We start from the raw sequence: 23,304 nt of genomic DNA on the forward strand, positions 1-23,304 counted from the left end.
AGGGATGTGTTTAGGGCACGTCCAGCTGGTAGGAGGAGACTATGTCTCCCGGCTGGCCTGGGAACGCCTCGGGATCCCCCGGGAAGAGCTAGACGAAGTGGCTGGAGATAGGGAAGTCTGGGCTTCCCTGCTTAGGCTGCTGCCCCCGCGACCCGACCTCGGATAAGCGGAAGATGATGGATGGATGGATGGATGGTAAGTATGAGTATTAGCGATGAATGGGGTGTTACAGCGGCACCGACACTGTATAACACCGGCGGGCCAGCTCTAATGTTAATTTGACACTGCCTCAAGGGCCAGATGAAATTAAACGGCGGGCCAAATTTGGCCCGTGGGCCAGAGTTTGACACCCATGGCATAAAGGGTTGGAATTGGGGGTTGAATCACCAAAATAATTCCCGACTGTGGCCACCACTGCTGCTCTCTGCTCCCCTCACCTCCCAGGGGGTGGAACAAGGGGACAGGTTAAATGCAGAGGGTAATTTCACCACACCTAGCGTGTGTGTGACTATCAGTGGTACTCTAACTTTAAGGTACGGCTTAGCCATACCATGCGCCACATTTAGTGACGGCGTGCTTGTCAGCGTATATATTTATGCACCCCCGTGAAGCAAAGTGACACAACAGCGTGGGCAAGGGCAGGTGGAGCCGTCTGTGGGTATCCAACCTTGACCTCCGGAAGGGTTGTAAATAGCGTCTGTAACCACAGGGGTCATATTTATGACAGCTGCCACAGCCGCTCTTTAATTTACTTGACAACGGTCACGTCGGCAAGCGGACACGTCAGAATCCATCCGCAGATCGGCGTAAACATTCGCGGACAGTTTGTTTTTCTGTTTGTTTTTTCCTCCTAGCTGATGAACAAGCCAGAGGCCAACAGTGTTTATTTGTGAGAATGTCAACACTTTGACAAATGCGTCCACAATTTGAATTTCAGGCACGACACTCGTCTTTGTTTCCCGAGATATTTATTCATTTTATGTCTTTCGGATCTGCATTCTCCAAATGCCTGTATCGTATATCGCTCTCCTCATTTTGTACTTATTTTTTGTCCTGTCCAGTTTCTCAGGCAAATCATACACCATATTTCCTTGAATTGACGCCGGGTATATAGTATGCGCCTGCCTAGAATTACTGCCGGGTCAAACTCGTCACGTCACGAGTGACACTTCACCTGTCATCATTTTCAAAACGGAGGAGGCTGATTTCAATCATTTGAAATCGCATAAAGGGAAGAAGATTAAGAGCTATTCAGTAGGATTTAAGGTCCAAGCTATTAAACATGCTAAAAAGAATAGTTAGCAGCTATGTTTTATTAATATACCGTAGCTGCGTGTGTCAAATATGAGTCATTAAATGACTCCCGCCTCCTGGTGGTAGAGGGCGCTAGTGATCCTTCTTGCGACTACTAGGCTGCAGAAGAAGTGACAACAAGTAGCAAAAGTGAGTAGCGTGTGTTTATTTTTTCCTCTCGCTTGCACTTTTAACATGGAGGATTGCATATCTAAAATAAAACAGTTTTCTATACTGGACTTTCAATCGAAGCAGGAGGTAATAAAGGAAGATCTCCATTGAAACAGAGAGACTTTTAAAACTGAAGAAAGATAAGGAAGACTTCTATAGACAAGTTATCGATGCTTTTGATGACAAGGAGCCGCGCAAGGACTTCATTTATAAGTAAAGGTAAGACCAGAATAACTTTTTATTTTTATTAAATGTGCTTTTCATGATGGTATCCTTACATCACACTCAAATTTTTAAGCGCAGGCCTACATTTACCGCATGCCTTTGGTAAGTGCCGGAGTGAGAAGAGATTTTAAAATAATTAGCGCATGCTTGCCTTTGCCGCATGCCTTTGGTAAGCGCCAGAGTGAGAAGAAGTTTTAAATTAATTAGCGCCCCGGTGGCAATCCAAGGAAATACGGTGGTTGATGTAGATGCCCGTATCGGCTGTTCAGATTTACTTTGCAAAAGCAAAGTGTGGGATGTTTCTCTTGTTGCCTTATTTATATTTGACTTAATAAAATGTAGTGGAGGGAGACGTTGCCAGCGCTACCTACAGGAGCAAAGGTCACTACCTCTGTCCATGGTGCTGAGGACAGAGCACCATCAGACATCAGACAGGGGCGTGGCAGTGTTGACGGCGAGACACAGCTGGCAGGTGATTGGAGTTCATAGATAGTACGTGTTAATCCAATCATTTGTTGTCTTTAACAGTAAGCAACCGGGAGCAGGAGGAGAGAGAGGATGCGGGCGTGACTGAAAAGTCACGTTCTGCTGCAGAAAAACTTTGCTAAATATATGTACATTGAAACTTTGTTCAACTTGGCACGCCTGGCTCCTGTGAAGTATATGTCAGTGGTACCGCGAGGAAGCGACTTTGACAAATGTATTTATGTTATCATTTGGCGCAGCCGGGCCAGAGTAGGAGGGGATGGAAAGAGGAAAAAAAAAAAGGAAGACAGAGGGGGAAATTGTTGGGACAAGAGGGGGATAAGACTGAGAGACAAATACAACAACAATAGAGCAACATCAGCAAATAGTATATGTACAAATATGAAGGTAAAAGTGATAGCAAAGAAAAAAGTTAGTGAAATAATTAATAATACAGAAATGACAATGAGCATTATTACACTACAAATACAAATACCAATAGAAATAGCACTATTGAGACTTGTCCAGGGTGCACCCCGCCTTCCGCCCGAATGCAGCGGAGATTGGCTCCAGCACCCCCCTCAACCTCAAAAGGGACAAGCGGTAGAAAATGGGTGGATGGATGGATAATGAATGTAGGAGCCTAAATGCCGTTTAAGTGAATTTACATTTTATGGAAGGTGCTTGATGTTTATTCAGCTAAAAGGGGACTATTTACTTTATTTATTAATATGAAAATGTACATATTGCATTCATACAATAATTATAAGGTACACTTTATTTGTATTTATTACATTTATCTGAATAATTTGATGACCTACTATTTTATACTGCTTTAATAATGCATATGTTCCTTCTTGACTGCACTTAAATGTAGAATATATGTAGAATATATGTATATTATTCATATATTATATATGTTGTATATTATTTATTTTTATTATTGTCTATTGTGAGCGAACTGTGATACTGAATTTCCCCCAGGGATCAATAAAGTACTTCCTATTCTATTCTATTCTATTCTATTTAATACAGTGAAGATTACGTTACTGTTTAATTGCAAACATGGCGGAAGGATGTGTGGTAATATGGTTTGGACACAATGTATTATGGGTAATGGCAGTCAGGTATGAGGGAATCGAGCCGCACAGTTTTTTGACCTTACTCTTACTTTTTCTAGCATTTTCTTGCACATCGTTATTGTATTACGTTTTGAAGGATTAAGTTGACAAGTGAACGAAACAAAAGGAAAAGGAGCGTCTGGAGTTTTGTTTCTTGTTGCCGCAGCAAGCGGGAGCAGGAGAAAGTAGAGCGTCGAGCTAAGGCTTCATTGGGAATCTACAATGAATAATAATAATTTACCTCTTCTATCAACAATCAAACAAATGCAACTAATGATAACTAGAGATGAAAAAGAAAGCAGAAAAAATGGAGGGGAAGAAAGAGAAGCAACCTATATTAACCTTGTACACTGCAAAAAGTCAGTGTTCAAAAACAAAAAAGACAAAAAAAAAACATACGCATTCACTGAATCCTTCTTTAGTGAAAAAAAAAAAAATAATAAAATTCAAATTCAAGACAAAGTAGTATGTTTTTGGTAACACTTTAGTATGGTGAACATATTCTAAGTAACAAAGACTTAATTTAGAGTTATTTGGACACTAGGGGAACATATTCTAAGTAATTAAGACTTAATTTAGAGTTATTTGGTTTGGGTCAGGGTTAAAGGGTTATGGTTATTATAAGGCCATGCCGAACAAGGCATTAATAAGTACTTAATAATGACTAGTTAAGAGCCAATATGTTACTAATTTGCATGTTAATAAGCAACTAATTAATGATGAATATGTTCCCCATACTAAAGTGTTACCATGTTTTTATTTTACTGGTGCACAAAGTGAACCTTGTTCAAACAACAAAACCAACAGTGCATAAACTCACAACAAATTACACACCTGCAAATCAGAAAGCTGATAGGGAGAAGTTTGTATTTACACGATGAGTCGGGTCTGTTTTGACCTCCGCCGAACCCCTGAGGCCGACTTTGGGTTCGATCGAACCCAGGTTAAGAACCACTGCTGTAGTATAATGCCAGCAGCTAAAAGCAATTGCGTGGGAACATATACTCGAATATCAAGATATTGTCATTTTCTATATCGCACAGAGACAAACCTGCAATATATCATGTGTATCGATATATCGCCCAGACCTACAATATAGGTCATAAAATCTCAGCAACAAGCTGTAATATCTTACTGAGATAATTTAGGACCAAAACCCTTAAAACAAGTAAAACACTAACATAAAATCTGCTTAGAGAGAAGAATGATCTTATCTTATCAGACAGAAAATAAGCAAATATCACCCTTATTTGAGATATTCAACCTTACTTAGATTTCAGTTTTTTGCAGTGTACATCGTTATAGTAACAATAGGTTAAGCTGGCTCTCCTCTGAGCCCACTGACCAGCGCCTCTCAGGCTCACTTCTGCTCGGATGTTCACTAACACGCGCCATGGGTGCTCTTAGTGACGCTGTTGTCAGCATGTTGACATCTGATCACTCACACGCCATTTGGATGAGTCCCTGGGTGAGTTCCACCTCCTTTCCTGGCTGTATTTTCTTTTTTTTTTTTGGAGTGTTCCAAACCTACGATCCGGACGAGTTCAGTATGAGCTGAAATTTTTTCAATGTAAGAAACTGCTGTTCTAAATGTGTCCGCTGGATTCGCGGATGAGGAAAGTGAGAGTGAAGGACTAGAAAAAAAAAAGACGGGGGCAGTGGGAGCGATTCAGATGTTATTAGACACATTTACTGGGATATTTGTGGAAAATCTCTTATTTGCTTATTGTGTTACTAGTGTTTTAGTGAGATTATATGGTCGTACCTGTACAACCTGAAAGTCGGAGGGGTGTGGCCACGGGTGTGGTGACCGCCAGTGTCTCCGAGGGAAGCCACGTTACTTAACGGGGCGACGGCAGCCGGGCTGAGATTTTTTTTTTTTACCCTCCTCCACGGTGTAAGCACCCGACGGTCGGGGGCGGCCGGTGGGAGGAGGCAAGAGAGTCCGCAGCTGCAGGAGGAACGACGCAAGCTCTCCGTTCATGTCTACGGTAAGAGCCGACTTATTACCATCATTTTCTCACCGAAACCTGCCGGTTGACATGTGGTAGGGAACCAAGTTCGCTTGACTGCTCTGTTCCATAGTAAAGCTTCACCGTCATCTTTCGGGAATGTAAACAAGGAAACACCGGCTGTGTTTGGGTTGCTAAAGGCAGCCGCAATACACCGATTCCCACCTACATCTTTCTTCTTTGACGTCTCCATTATGAATTGAACAAATTGCAAAAGATTCAGCAACACAGATGTCCAGAATACCGTGGAATTATGCGATGAAAGCAGACGACTTATAGCTGGGATCGGTGCTTGACCAAAATGTCCGCTACAATCCGTAACGTCACGCGCACGCGTCATCATACCGCGACGTTTTCAGCAGGATAATCCGCGCGAAATTTAAAATTGCAATTTAGTAAACGTATTGGCATGTGTTGCAATGTTAATATTTCATCATTGATGTATAAACTATCAGACTGCGTGGTCGGTAGTAGTGGGTTTCAGTAGGCCTTTAATGTTCTTTTGATGGCATTGATTGTGCACGAAATGCAAAAAAATAAATAAAATAAAAATGCAGCAATCGTGATAAGTGAAATACAAAAGACTACATTTGTAGCAGGTCAAGTGTGTGGATGCAAAAGGACTTGGAGAGCAGAGACAGTCGATGCAATAGATACAAAAAGGGGGTCTGGGGACTTGAAAAATCATTGAGCTTGGCTGGCATTCAGGGTGAACGAGGCCAGTAGCACAGCACAGTGGGCCTAATACAATTCCGAGGAAGGGCAAAAGTGGCATGACTAGAATAAATTTGCTACGACTTAAGCAATCGCCAAGGTTATAGCCGAGAATCAAACGCTGACTATCATAAGAAGTAGTATTTCTTTTTTGTATAGGCACAGTATCTTTGGTCACCGCTCATACCAAGGAGATGCTAATGATGGCTTTTTCTTGCTCCTCTTTGAAAAAAAAAAAAAAAAAAAAAATTCAGAGGAAGATTCTCCCACTGGCAAAACCTCTCTCCTGTGCAAGAAGCACATTTTTAAAAAAAGGCTCTCCGTCTAAGTAAGCCCTCTCATGTAACACTGGGGGTTTGTGACAATGCTGCAAAGTAATAGGAGAGGCAGGGAACGGCTTACGCGTAAGAAAACGACTAAAGAGACAAATCACTCGAAAAAAAAAAAAAGATTTCCATTATGAAAGCGCGTCGCATGCTGCAGAATTGGCAGAAAACGCTAAAACTATCGGCGAGGTGGAACAGAAGGTGTGCGTTTCTGAATGAAGAGGTAACAGTATGTAAGGCACACAAAATAATAATGATAAATTGTGGTAAAACTCCTGATGGTTAGTATCACCGCTTTGACTTACTGGGTTTCCCCAACATATAACTGATACTGGGGCGACGCCATAGCAAAATGCAACTGAGGTTATTTTACGTTATAATAAATTGAGGTAATACATTGAACAAAATTGTCACGGCGAATGCGCAATGCCGCGTGTCTTCTGCACCTCTGATAGAAGCGCACCGGCAAGACTGCAGGCAATCACAGATGAGCGTACCTGGGCCTGATGAGGGCAGAAGGCATAAAGACCAGCGGACCCGAAAATCCAGTGCCGGAACGTACTTCACTCCTCGTAGTAAGCATCCCATCTCTGGCTTCCCTTTGCATACTTGTTCTCTCTGTGCTTTCCCCCGTGACCTCTGTGTTACCCGCAGTGTTCCCTCTGTTTCCCGTGATCGAGCTGTGCCTCGACTTCCCACCGGATTCTGGGCTGCCTCCCCCGACCTCTCGCTTGTCCACGGACTATCTTCTTGCCTTGTGCCTCTGGACTGACGAAGGATTCGCCCAACACGAACATACAACAACCTCTGGCAACAATGACAATGTTAATTCTATACATCGTCTTGCACCATTTACATGGAGTAGCATACAGACGCCAACTAGTCATCAGTGTCAATAAACCTACTGAACTGATGAATTGAATTTGATGCCTGCAACATGTTTCAAAAAAGCTGGCACAAGTGGCAAAAAAGACTGAGAACGTTGAGGAATGCTCATCAAACACTTATTTGCAACATACCACAGGTGAACAGGCTAATTGGGAACAGGTGGGTGCCATGATTGGGTATAAAAGCAGCTTCCATGAAATGCTCAGTCATTCACAAACAAGGATGGGGCGAGGGTCACCACTTTGTGAACAAATGCGTGAACAAATTGTCGAACAACATTTGTCAACCAGCTATTGCGAGGAATTTAGGCATTCCACCATCTACTGTCTGTAATATCATCAAAAGGTTCAGAGAGTCTGGAGAATACACCGCACATAAGCGATAATATTACGGACCTTCGATCGCTCAGGCCGAACTGCATCAAAAAGCGACGTCAGTGCGTAAAGGATATCACCACATGGGCTCAGGATCACTTTAGAAAACCACTGTCAGTAACTACAGTTCGTCACTACATCTGTAAGTGCAAGTTAAAACTCTACTAAACAAAGCAAAAGCCATTTATCTACAACACCCAGAAAACGCCGTAGCTGGGCCCGAGATCATCAAAGATGGACTGATGCAAAGTGGAAAAGTGTTCTGTAGTCTGACGAGTGCACATTTCAAATAATTTTTGAAAAATGTGGACGTCGTGTCCTCCTGAACAAAGAAGAAAAGAGCCATCCAGCCAGCATCCGTGATGGTATGGGGGTGCATTAGTGCCCAAGGCATGGGTAACTTACACATCTGTGAAGGCACCATTAATGCTGAAAGGTACATACAGGTTTTGGAACAACATATGTTGCCATCCAAGCAACGTTATCATGGACGCCCCTGCTTATTTAAGCAAGACAACGCCTAGCCACGTGTTACAACAGCGTGGCTTCATAGTAAAAGAGTGCGGGTACTAAACTGGCCTGCCTGTAGTCCAGACCTGTCTCCCATTGAAAATGTGTTGCGCATTATGAAGTGTAAAATACCACAACGGAGACTCCGTACTGTTGAACAACTAAAGCTGTACATAAAGCAAGAATGGGAAAGGTTTCCACCTGAAAAGCTTCAAAAATGGGTCTCCTCAGTTCCCTAACATTGACTGAGTGTTGTTAAAAGGAAAGGCCATGTAACACAGTGGTAAAAATGCCCCTTTTTTGCAATGTGTTGCTGCCATTATATTCTAAATTAATGATTATTTGCAAAAAAAAATCAGTTTCTCATTTGCAACATTAAATATCTTGTCTTTGCAGTCTATTCAACTGAATTCAAGCCGAAAAAATTTGCAAATGATTGTATTCTGTTTTTATTTACCATTTACACAACTTCACTGGTTTTGTGTTTTGTAGATTGTGATACACAAGCAGACCGTGGTGCTCTTTTACTGCCGTGTTACAGACACTGTTTTTAACAATTAAGGTATGTAAATAAACAATTCCAGATTTTTTCTTTGTAAATAACTCATTTTAAAAACATATAAATCTGCCGTTTATAGTCCGATGCGGCTAATATATGGAAAAATATTTTTTTCATAAGGCTTAGTGGGTGCGGCTTATATATCGGCTTATATCTATAGTCGGGAAAATATAATGAGTTGCACTATTCAAATTATTTCTATTGCACCTCGTTTTACTTTTTCCCATTTAGTAACCTTATTACAATTTATAATGTAAACCGCATCTGATTCAAAAGAGCTCTGGCAACAGGTGTTGCTGTGGACTACCGACTCTGCCAACTGTAACTTAAGTATTAATGATTTGTTTGAAAGGATATAGTGGTCAGGTTGCCAGAAGCAGCAATGGAATTACTGTTTGCTTGGCAGAGGACACGTTGTGTGGGGGAGGCCAAAACAAAACCAGAAAAAAAACTGAGAAGAAAATGTCCTTGGGCCAGGACACAAACTTGTTAAAACTAACATCAGATTTCCGTGACCTTTGATACTTTCACTCAATTAAAATCTATCCAACAGGAATGAGAGGAACTTAATGGCGTCATTGTGTTGAGATAAAGTCGCTTTATTTGCCTCTGCATGCATTTTAAAATGTTTTTACTCAGCTGTTGGAGTGAAACTGATGATTGTAACACTTGCCCTATGTTTGTTTACGATAAATTCCATTAATTTATTATGGGTATACTGAAAATATGAGCAAATTTGTTGGGTCAAAGGTATACATACAGCAAAGTTATTTTTTGGTTACATGTCCCTTGGCAAGTTTCACTGCAATAAGGCACTTTTGGTAGCTTCTCAACCACAAGCTTCTGGTAAGCTTGTGGTTGAGTTTTTGACCAGTCCTCTGGACAAAATTGGTGCGGTTCAGCAAAATTTGTTGGTTTTCTGACATGGACTTGTTTCTTCAGCATTGACCACACGTTTAAGTCAGGACTTTGGGAAGGCCATTCTAAAATCTTAATTCTAGCCTGATTTAGCCATTTCTTTACTATTTTTGACGTGTTTGGGGTCATTGTTCTGTTGGAACACCCAACTGATTTTAGGTTGTCCTGAAGAATCTGGAGGCAATCCTCCTTTTTCATTGCAGATCATAATACCACCACCACCATGCTTGAGAGTAGGTGTGGTGTTTCTGGGATTAAAGGCCTCAACTTTTCTACTCCAAACATATTTTTGGATATTGTGGCCAAACAGCTCAATTTTTGTTTCATCTGACCACAGAACTTTCCTACAGAAGGTTTTATCTTTGTCCATGTGATGTCAGACATCCGTATATATATATATATATATATATATATATATATATATATATACAGACACACATATATATACACACATATATATATATATACACATATATATACATACATATATATATATATATATATATATATATATATATACATACACACACACACAAATATATTTACATATATATACATACATTCATATATATACATACATATATACACACACACACACATATATATACATATATATATATATATACATACATATATACACACGTATACATACATACATATACTGTATACACACATATATATACATATACATACATATATACAAATACATACATATACATACATACATATATACACATATATACATGTATACACACATATATATGCATATATATACATATATATATATATATATATATATACACATATACACACATATATACATACATATATACACACATATATATACATACATATATACACACATATATATATACATACATATATATATACACACATATATATACATATATACATACATATATACATACATATACACATACACACACACATATATACATACATACATACATATATACATACATATATACATACATATACACATACACACACACATATATACATACATACATACATACATACATATATATATATATATATATATATATATATATATATATATATATATACATACATATAAACATACATATATATATATATATATATATACATACATAAATACACATGCATGTATACATATATATACATACATGTATATATACACACACATACATACATATATACATACATAAATATATAAATACATACGTATATATACACACACACATACATACATATATATATATATATACATAAATATATAAATACATACGTATATATACACACACATATATACACACACACATATACACACACAATATATATATCTATATATATATATATATAGATATATATATACACACACACACATACATACATACATACATACATATGGATAACGTATATAAATAGCCTTTTCATTAGACATTACAAAATTGCAGGATGGTGTCACGTTCACACCCAATACATACTATACGTACATAATGAATAATCGTGATTAATATTCGTAATTTTAATATTGATAACAATAGACTCAATCATTATTTTGGCCATAATAATGCAGCCCAATATATAAGACTTAATCTCATACATGAACACTATTTTTATCTATATAAAGTGCAGTTATGTTTTATTTCGATAAGGTGCATTTTTCCCCCACAAATTATCACATTTATTTTCATTTATGTAATGTTGTTTCTGCCATTTTACTTTGTTTATAATGCTTGTGTTGCTTTCATATGCACTTTCAATTTTTTACTGGTGGTACATACACACATTTGAAATTCTTGTGTTTAAATAGAATTTTGGTTCAAATATTTCAGTGTAATACAACACTTTGAGCACATTTGAAAATACCGAAGTTATAATGAAAACCGTGATAATTTTCTGTCAAAATAACGACTTTCATACCGTGACATTCCTAAATCACAATCCTGGTGTTAGACAACTTGACAACTTTGATCAGGTTAGGTTTGAAAAAGCAATTTTTTTTTAATGTTGCTGCAAAATCTTCCATTAATGAGCAATATGAAATAACAAACAAAAAAAACAAAGAGCTTTGTGGCACCTCAAACTTTGAGGTACCTCTGTGCCGGAATTAGACATGATGGAATAGGATTCCAGCTCAGCAGGCCTGCATATTTGATATATCTTTTATATTTCAACGAGTGCTTGAGGATAGGAGAGATGAAGTGTACATTACTGTCATTTTTATATCGCACAGAGAGACTGAAACTAGTTGGGTAGGTGGAAGTGAAATGATTGGTTTTCATGTTTGAGCTGCGGGACATGGAGATTGCATTCCGGGTCCAATATAAACACAAATATTGCAGTTTGGAGGAACTTTAAAGACAAAAAAGGTTATTTCTATTGATGTTCAAACAGTATTATGTGTCACTAAAGCCTCTTTTATGAGCACCAAACTTGAGCAGAATCATCTTTGTGGATCCGATTTCCATGACGTCACGAAGGACTTTGCCTACCGCCTCTGACCTGCCCTTACCTAAATTACCCCACCCCATTGTAGCGCCATGACAGCTTGGTAAAACATATCTTGAAATAATATGAAATCACAAATGTGACAGCTCTAGGAGTGAACAATCCATTTGTTTCTCCAGCGATTCTCGGCTCTTTAGCGCCACCCTAGTGGCTCCCTGGTGTATTTAAAAAAAAAAAAAAGGATTGAAAATGAAAAAAGATGCCATGGAAAAACGTGTTTTGTGCCGCTCCTTCTCTGTCAGATTTTGTCCACCAAACGTTTTATGCTGTGCGTGAAAGTTAAAGTTAAATTACCACTGATAGTCATACACGCACTAGGTGTGGTGAAATGACTCTCTGCATTTGACCCATCACCCTTGATCACCCACTGGGAGGTGAGGGAAACAGCGAGCAGCAGCGGTGGCCGCGCTCGGGAATCATTTTGATGATTTAACCCCCAATTCCAACCCTTGATGCCGAGTTTCCAGGCAGGGAGGTAATGGGTCCCATTTTTATAGTCGTCGATATGACTCGGCCATGGTTTGAACTCACAACCTACAGGTATTTTGACCAATAGCTACAGTAGCAAGTCAGCAAATTTATGTAAGACCTCTGCAACATGCGGGTCTCAAGGATTGAAATTGGAAAAATATTTTGTTTGTTTGAGTATGTTGTTTGTTTGAGGACAAACATGACACAAACCTTCCCAGTTGTTAGAAAGCCCATTGTTTAATATGAGAGTATTTGGTGAACATCGTTTTGTCCAACTAATTTCGGCGGTTCTTGAACTCAACATAGTTTGTTTACACATGCAACTTTCTCCGACGCTGCCATGGAAAGACGCATTTTCTGCCGCACCTTCTCTGTCAGATTTTGTCCACCAAACGTTTTATGCTGTGCGTGAAAGTTAAAGTTAAATTACCACTGATAGTCACACACACACACTCTCTGGATATGACCCATCCACTTGCGCCACCCCCTGGGAGATGAGGAGAGCAGTGAGCAGCAGCGGTGGCCGCGCTCGGGAATCATTTTGGTGATTTAACCCCCAATTCCAACCCTTGATGCTGAGTGCCAAGCAGAGAGGTGATGGGTCCCATTTTATAGTCTTTGGTATGACTCAGCCGGGGTTCGAACTCACGACCTACCGATCTCAGGGCGGACACTCAAACCACTAGGCCACTGAGCAGCCCTGTGAGACACTTGTGATTTACAGCTATATAAGTAAACATTGATTGATTGATTGATTGATTGATCCAATCGAATCCTCCGTTCCTCAGACTACAGAGGATGTCTGCTTCAGAGGCTACAAATGCTTACTTGGAAGACTTTATTACCAACAGACGTACACGTCCTCTGTTCGGCTTACCGTTGCCAGCTTGAGGAGAAAATAATAAAATACGACATTTCTATTTGAAATGGTTTCGGGGAGAGAAAACAATGTATAATTAAATTCACTCCATAGTCGGACCTCAATAATGTTTCTCTTCCGATCCATTTTCCTGCTGCCAGACAGCCACCTGCAGACAGCAGACACTTGCAATTTGGCCCAAATGTCAATATCACATTTTAGTCTTTGTTTACACTCTTAAGCGTGGGAGGAAGTCGGGGGTGGCCCGACAAAGACAAGGGCTAAGGATCGAACCCGGCGCCATTTTTGTTACGAGGAAACGATACTAACAACTGGACTGTGTTGTCGTACTTCTCAAGCAAGGGTGCATGAAACTTCATTATTCAAAAATGTATAAATAATGCGTTAAAACAGGGGTCTCAAACATGTGGCCCGCGAGACGTCATTTTGCAGTCCGCACTTTGATATGACAATTTCATGCTAGTGCGGCCCACGGGCTTAATATGAATGCATGAACCGCACTTGACAGCGTCATACTTGCCAACGCTCCCAATTTTCCGGGAGAGCCCTGAATTTCAGGGCATCCATCCTCTAGAATTCCGGTCGGTTTTCTCCCAACACACAATATTCAGGGGGTGCCACGATGGCACTGTCTTTAGCGCCCCCTACATCCTGTACAAAGAGCGTTCAAGCACAGTTATATACTGTATCTGGCTATGTAAGACGCACGTGAGCTATTGCAAGACATATTTGGTCAACAGCCATACAGGTCACACTGAGGGTGGCCGTAAAAAAAACGTTAACACTGTTACAAATATGTGCCACACTGTGAACCCACACCAAACAAAAATGACAAACACATTTTGGGAGAACATCCGCACCATAACACAACATAAACACGACAGGATAAATACCCAGAATCCCATGTAGCCCTAACTCTTCCGGGTTACAATATACACCTTTGCTACCACCAAACCCCCCACCCCCCTACTTGCATCGGTTGAGGTGGTGTATATTGTAGCCCGGAAGAGTTAGGGCTGCAAGGTGTTCTGGGTATTTGTTCTGTTGTGTTTAAGTTGCGTTAGGGTGCGGATGTTCTCCCAAAAGGTGTTTGTCATTCTTGTTTGGTGTAGGTTAACAGTGTGGCGCATAGTTGTAACAGTGTTAAAGTTGTTTATACGGCCACCCTCAGTGTGACCTGCATGGCGGTTGACCAAGAATGTCTTGCAGCCACTTACGTGGATCAGCATAAGCCTCATACAGTATATTACTAAGCCGGCACGCTGGTTGTGTGATGTAAAAGTGGACGCCTTGACATGTTGTAGAGCAGTGGTTCACAAATTGGGGTACACGTACCCCTGGGGGTACTTGAAGGTATACCAAGGGGTACGTGAGATTTTTATTAAAAATATCCTAAAAAAATAGCAGCAATTCAAAAATCGTTTATAAATATATTTATTGAATAATACTTCATCAAAATATGGATGTAAGTTCATAAACTGTGAAAAAAAAATGCAACAATCCAATATTCAGTGTTGACAGCTAGATTTTTTTATGGATATGTTCCATAAATATTGATGTTAAAGATATCTTTTTTTGTGAAGAAATGTTTAGATTTAAGTTGATGAATCCAGATGGATCTCTATTACAATCCCCAAAGAGAGCACTTTAAGTTGATGATTACTTCTATGTGTAGAAATCTTTATTTATAATTGAATCACTTGTTTATTTTTCAACACGTTTTTAGTTTTCTTTATATAGTTTTTTTCCAAATAGTTCAAGAAAGACCACTACAAATGAGCAATATTTTGCACTGTTATACAATTTAATAAATCAGAAACTGATGACATAGTGCTGTATTTTACTTCTTTATCTGTTTTTTTCAACCAAAAATGCTTTGCTCTGATTAGGGGGTACTTGAATTAAAAACATGTTCACAGGGGGTACATCACTGAAAAAAGGTTGATAACCACTGTTGTAGAAGACGTTAAAGGCAGTGGAGTCATGGCACACCCTTAATAATGTCGGCGGGGTGAAAATTGGGACAAATTCGGGAGGATGGTTGCAACGGTAGATTGTTGGGAGGTGCACTGAAATTCAGGAGTCTCCCGGAAAAATCGTGAGGCTTGGCAAGTATGTTGCTCGGGCGGGAAAGCCATTAACAGAAGGTGAATTAATTAAAAAATGTATGTTAGAATTCTTAAAAAATCTTTTCTTGCGGACCAGCCTCACCACGTTTCTGCATTCAGTGGCCCCCAGGTTTAATTGAGTTTGAGACCCCTGCGTTAAAAGAACACCCCTTCCCACCTACGTCTTTCTTCTTTGACGTCTCCATTATTAATTGAACACATTGCAAAAGATTCAGCAACACAGATGTCCAGAATACTGAGGAATTATTCAATGAAAAGAGACGACTTATAACTGTGAATGGTGCTGGAACAAAATGTCCTCTACAATGCATGACGTCTTGCGCAAGCGTCATCATACCGCGACGTTTTAGCGTGATACTTCCGCGCGAAATTTAAAATTGCAATTTAGTAAACTAAACTGGTATGTATTGCAATGTTAAGATTTCATCATTGATATATAAACTATCAGACTGCGTGGTCGGTAGTAGTGGGTTTCAGTAGGCCTTTAAATTATAACTATTATTTGAATCATAACTTACTACTGAAACAAGGAAAAGTGGTACGATTGAATAGTCTCGGTCTCCTTTTCTGATATGTCGAATTGCGCTAGTGCTAAACATGAATCATTTTGTGTTAAGGTAACTGCTATAATGCTTCAAACATATATTCAGTCATCACCGACCTCACTGGTAATCATATTGTGATATTAATACCACAAACACACATCATAACATTACGCTTCAAAGGCCACCCCGCATGCATCTGATTTGAACTTAATAGCAAAAGCTATTTTAATGCTCCGTTTCATATCGGTGTAATTGCCACTCTATGCAACTGTTTGAGCACGACTCCGCTTATAGCGCGGTGACAAAAGGTACAAATGCCTTTCAAGAGCGGTTGGACCACCCGTTGCGCACGGCAGGGAGGCTGCGACGGCAGAAACCGCGTGCGGGCTATGAAAGCGACGTGGGACGGTTGAGAAGAGTTCTACGCTTTGGCACGCAAGGTCCAACGTGCCGCCACAAACATCTGGGACATCATTAAGGGGCCCTACTATGCAAAACCGATTGTTCATACCTATTGGTACCCGTTTTGTGTGTAGTTGGGATCTGCATGAGTCCTGAAAATTTGAACTCAATCCGTGGAGTATTTATAAAATATTATGTATGCCAATCAAGCTGTTTGGAATTTGCCCCAATTGTGACGTCGGCGTTCATATATTTCTCCAAAGAGCCTTGCGCGAGTCCGCCATTGTAGTCAAGCGCATTATTTTTGCCTATCCCTTTGTTGTGGGGCAGACTGGCTCATACATGCACACGCATCCTCCGCTCTTGCCATTTCTGATAAAAAGTAGCATATAGTTCCAACTTATCAGCAAATCACCAAAATGATCCCCGAGCGAGATCCGCCGCCGCTGCTCACTGCTCCCCTCCCCTCCCAGGGGGGTGAACATGGGGATGGGTCAAATGCAGAGGAGAATTTCACCGCACCTAGTGTGGGTGTGACAATCGTTGGGACTTTGACTTTATGTCTGTTGGTAGACCATACTTCCCAACACTCCCGATTTTCCCGGGAGACTCACAAATTTCAGTGCCCCTCCCGAAAATCTCCCAAGGCAACTATTCTCCCGAATTTCCACCCGGACAACAATATTGGGAGCGTGCCTTAAAGGCACTGCCTTTAGCATTCTCTCTCACCTGAAAAGGAGACTATTACATATGTCTCCGTTATATGGGGCGGTTTAGCTCGGTTGGTAGAGAACCTGTAACTTGAGGGTTGCAGGTTCGATTCCCGCTTCCGCCATCCTAGTCACTGCCGTTGTGTCCTTGGGCAAGACACTTTACCCACCTGCTCCCAGTGCCACCCACACTGGTTTGAATGTAACTTAGATATTTGGTTTCACTATGTAAAGCGCTTTGAGTCACTAGAGAAAATGCGCTATATAAATATAATTCACTTCACTTCACATCCATTCCTTTATCTTTAACCCATAAAGTAGGCAGGCACGGAGCTATTTCTCAACTTGTGTTTATTCCATCTGGCACGTTAATACACTGACACACAACATCCCGATTCCCATCATCCATTGCTTCAAAACTACGGCAAGTAGTAATGTCCAAAAAACATAAGAGAGACGAAGCAGAAGAACGAAGAAGAGACATGGCGACGACGAGTAAGAAGAAGAAGTACGCTTGCAAGTTCCAAAATGATTGGAACAAAATAATTTCAGTTCATCCAGGACAGCTGGAAGGGGAAGGGCTATACAGACTGCAAATTTTGTAGATCAGACTTGTCCTTTGAACACGGTGGCCGAACGGATATACTTATTCATGAACGCATTATTTATATATATATATATCAGAAACACTTGAAAAATATACACTACAGTATACGGTTGTAAGGTATATTGGTATTCGTATAGTACCGCGATATTAATGAATCATATTCGGTACTATACCGCATCTGAAAGGAACCGGTTGGATATACCTAAAACCCACTGTAATGATACCAAGTACAGTAGCGTATCTAGTCGATACTACTATGATTGCATCAAAAAAATTTGCCATCACAACATCTTTGTTTTTGTTTTTTTAATTTATATTATGTTTATAAACTGAGAAAATACATCCCTGGACACGTGGACTTTGAATATGACCAATGTATGATCCTGTAACTACTTGGTATCGGATTGATTCCCAAATGTGTGGTATCAACCAAAACTAATGTAAAGTATCAAAGAAGAGAAGAATAGGTGATAATTACATTTTAACATAAGTTAGATATAACATGTCAAAAGAGAAAGTAAGCAGATATTAACGGTAAATGAACAAGTAGATTAACAATCCATTTCCCACCACTTGTCCTTAGTAATGTTGACAAAATGATAGGTAGATAAGTGAAAATATGTTACTGCATATGTCAGCAGCTAAATTAGGAGCTTTTGTTTGTTTACTTACTACTAAAAGACAAGTTGTCTTGTATGCTCACTATTTTATTTAAGGACAAATTTGCAATAAGAAACATATGTTTAATGTACCCTAAGACTTTGTGTTAGAATAAAGCCAATAATGACATTTTTGGTGGTCCTCTTTATTTAGAAAAGAACCAAAAACATTTTTGGTACGGAAATATTGCTATTGGGACAACACGACTTGGAACTTTTAAAAACAGTGCATTTGTAATCAAAAATTACCCTCACAATTAATAATGTTGACAAAATAATAGGTAGATAAATGACACAATATGGCTTCACGGTGGCAGAGGGGTTAGTGCGTCTGCCTCACAATACGAAGGTCCTGCAGTCCTGGGTTCAAATCCAGGCTCGGGATCTTTCTGTGTGGAGTTTGCATGTTCTCCCCGTGAATGCGTGGGTTCCCTCCGGGTACTCCGGCTTCCTCCCACCTCCAAAGACATGCACCTGGGGATAGGTTGATTGGCAACACTAAATAGGGCCCTAGTGTGTGAATGTGAGTGTGAATGTTGTCTATCTGTTTTGGCCCTGCGATAAGGTGGCGACTTGTCCAGGGTGTACCCCGCCTTCCGCCCGATTGTAGCTGAGATAGGCGCCAGCGCCCCCCGCGACCCCGAAAGGGAATAAGCGGTAGAAAATGGATGGATGGATGGATGACACAATATGTTACTGCATATGTCAGCAGCTAAATTAGGAGTCTTTCTTTGTTTACTTACTACTAAAAGACAAGTTGTCTTGTATGTTCACTATTTTATTTAAGGACAAACTTGCAATAAGAAACATATGTTTAATGTACCCTAAGATTTTGTGTTAGAATAAAGCCAATAATTACATTTTTTGTGGGCCTCTTTATTTAGAAAAGTACCGAAAAACATTTTGGTACCAATACCAAAATATTGGTATTGGGACAACACGACTTGGAACTTTTAAAAAACAGTGCATTTGTAATAGAAAATTCCCCTCACATTTAATAATGTTGACCAAATAATAGGTAGATAAATGACACAATATGTTACTGCATATGTCCGCAGCTAAATTAGGAGCCTTTGTTTGTTTACTTACTACTAAAAGAAAAGTTGCCTTGTATGTTCACTATTTTATTTAAGGACAGATTTGCAATAAGAAACATATGTTTGATGTACCCTAAGACTTTGTGTTAGAATAAAGCCAATAATGACATTTTTTGTGGTCCTCTTTATTTAGAAAAGCACCAAAAACATTTTTGGTAACGAAATATTGCTATTGGGACAACACAACTTGGAACTTTTAAAAACAGTGCATTTGTAATCAAAAATTACCCTCACAATTAATAATGTTGACCAAATAATAGGTAGATAAATGACACAATATGTTACTGCATATGTCAGCAGCTAAATTAGGAGTCTTTGTTTGTTTACTTACTACTAAAAGACAAGTTGTCTTGTATGTTCACTATTTTATTTAAGGACAGATTTGCAATAAGAAACATATGTTTAATGTACCCTAAGATTTTGTGTTAGAATAAAGCCAATAATTACATTTTTTGTGGTCCTCTTTATTTAGAAAAGTACCGAAAAACATTTTGGTACCAATACCCAAATATTGGTATTGGGACAACACGACTTGGAACTTTTAAAAAACAGTGCATTTGTAATAGGAAATTCCCCTCACATTTAATAATGTTGACAAAATAATAGGTAGATAAATGACACAATATGTTACTGCATATGTCAGCAGCTAAATATGAGAGCCTTTGTTTGCTTACTTACAACTAAAAGACAAGTTGTCTTGTATGTTCACTATTTTATTTAAGGACAAATTTGCAATAAGAAACATATGTTTAATGTCCATCCATCCATCCATTTTCTACTGCTTATTCCCCTTCGGAGTCGCGGGGGGCGATGGCGCCCATCTCAGCCACCCTAAGGTTTTGTGTTAGAATAAAGCCAATAATTACATTTTTTGTGGTCCTCTTTATTTAGAAAAGTACCGAAAAACATTTTGGTACCAATACCAAAATATTGGTATTGGGACAACACGACTTGGAACTTTTAAAAAACAGTGCATTTGTAATAGAAAATTCCCCTCACATTTAATAATGTTGCCAAAATGATAGGTAGATAAATGACACAATATGTTACTGCATATGTCCGCAGCTAAATTAGGAGCCTTTGTTTGTTTACTTACTACTAAAAGAGAAGTTGTCTTGTATGTTCACTATTTTATTTAAGGACAAATTTGCAATAAGAAACATATGTTTAATGTACCCTAAGATTTTGTGTTAGAATAAAGCCAAAAATGACATTTTTTGTGTAGAAAAGTACCGAAAAAAATGTTGGTACCGAAATATTGGTATTGGGACAACACGAATTGGAACTTTTAAAAACAGTGCATTTGTAATCGAAAATTACCCTCGCAATTAATAATGTTGACAAAATAATAGGTAGATAAATAACACAATATGTTACTGCATATGTCAGCAGCTAAATTAGGAGTCTTTTTTTTTTATACCAAAATATTGGTATTGGGACAACACTACCATAGTACAGGTACATTAATCTCGCTTAAATGTATTTATTTTTTAATCAGAGCTATTTTTTATTGTTATCTGATTTATTTGTACGACATCATAGTTCCTCATATCGGCCAGATAATTATCTGCCCCCTTATTCGTCTTGCACACAATGATTGGACAGACTACAAAATGGGGGAGCAAACAACTTTTTTATACCTGAGCTCATGGTCAGACCAGGCAGACAGCGAGGGCGTGACAAATTATTGGTTCTCCACATATGTCTTATAAAGGCAGTCAACAGAACACGTGGCTGACAACTTGAATTATAGCCGACTATTACTGGAACTTGTGTAAGGAGACAGGCTATGTATCTCTCTTGACCATTTGTGTGTAGGTATGGGTATGGCCTTGACAGGTAGCTTAATGTCTCCACATGTGACCTTTGTACAGTATATCAAATGCAGCCATGATATCAAGGAACCACTGCAAATATCCACTATCGATTCTTTAATGCACCACCATTGAGACGAAGACAATTCAAAATCAATGGACAAACACCCAAATTATTCATTATTTAAGTACAGTGGAATCTCGATTAACCAACACTTGTATTTGTGTCCTTTTCGGTTTTTCCAACGTTTACATTGCACCAAATACACTTCTGTGTGACCCTGCCCAGTTCTATCAGTTTTGCTTAATTCTGTTTTAATATTTGGCAGGCCGGAAACATTATAGTACATTTAAATTGTGCAGTTTTTTGTTAAAACAGGGAATAGGCTTGAAACGATTATTCATGTTTACATTGATTTTTATGGGGAAATCTGCTTCATTATCCACATTTTTCAGTTTGCCAACCATGCTAAAAAACCAGTTAAAGGCCTACTGAAACCCACTACTACCCACCACGCAGTCTGATACTTTATATATCAATGATGAAATCTTAACATTGCAACACATGCCAATACGGCCGGTTTAGTTTACTAAATTGCAATTTTAAATTTCGCGCGCGAGTATCATGCTGAAACGTCGCGGTATGATGACGCGTGCGTGTTGCGTCGCGCATTGTAGAGGACATTTTGTTCCAGCACCGTTCACAGCTATAAGTCATCTGTTTTCATCGCATAATTCCACAGTATTATGGACATCTGTGTTGCTGAATCTTTTGCAATTTGTTCAATGAATAATGGAGACATCAAAGAAGAAAGCTGTAGATGGGAAGCGGTGTATTGCGGCCGCCTTTAGGAACACAAACACAGCCGGTGTTTCATTGTTTACATTCCCCAAAGATGACGGTGAAGCTTTACTATGGAACAGAGCGGCCAAGTGAACACGGTTGGATTGGACCACACACACGAAGTACAGTGTATTATGCAGCGATCATTTCCAAAGATCGTGTTTCGAAGAGGGTACCTTGCGAAGGGCAGAGATGGGCATCACCACCACCCATCGACTGGTGCTGAAGAAAGGTGCGGGGCCGACCTTCAGGTTGTACAGGTGCGACCATATAATATCACTAAAACACTAGTAACGCAATAAGCAGATAAGTGATTTTCCAGAATTCTCCTAGTAAATTTGTCTAATAACATCTGAATCGCTCCCACTGTATAGTCTTTTTTTTTCTTTTTCGAGTCCTTCACTCTCACTTTCCTCCTCCACGAATCTTTCACCCTCGCTCAAATTGATGGGGAAATCGTCGCTTTCTCGGTCCGAACAACTCTCGCTGCTGGTGGCCATGATTGTAAACAATGTTCAGATGTGAGGAGCTCCACAACCCGTGACGTCACGCGCATATCGTCGGCTACTTCCGGTACAGGCAAGGCTTTTTTATTAGCGACCAAAAGTTGTGAACTTTATCATCGATGGTCTCTACTAAATATGGCAATATCGCGAAATGATCAAGTATGACACATAGAATGGAACTGTTATCCCCGTTTAAATAAGAACATCTCATTTCAGTAGGCTTTTAAGTTTGTCTTTCCTGGCGGTAATTAAAGCCTAACCCCATGGAAGGCAGAAACATCTACCAACACACCTCCAATGGAAATGTACTGCATCTTTTTAGTTGTTTTGGTCTCTGATCGCTAGTTTGGTCAAAAGACCTTTTAAAACACACCAAATAAAGCTGCCGTGCAAATATGTCAAATCAAGAGTAAAGGTGGTATGTATTAAATTAATGTCAGAGCAGAGTGAAGAAACGACTTTGACGGAAACAAAAAAATACGAATAAAAACCAGACTGCTTTCACCTCCTCGAGTGTTTTTGTGAAATCACTTTCAAGGGCGCGGAA

The sequence above is a fragment of the Nerophis ophidion genome, linkage group LG29 (genome assembly GCF_033978795.1).
Source record: "Nerophis ophidion isolate RoL-2023_Sa linkage group LG29, RoL_Noph_v1.0, whole genome shotgun sequence".
Lineage (NCBI taxonomy): Eukaryota > Metazoa > Chordata > Actinopteri > Syngnathiformes > Syngnathidae > Nerophis > Nerophis ophidion.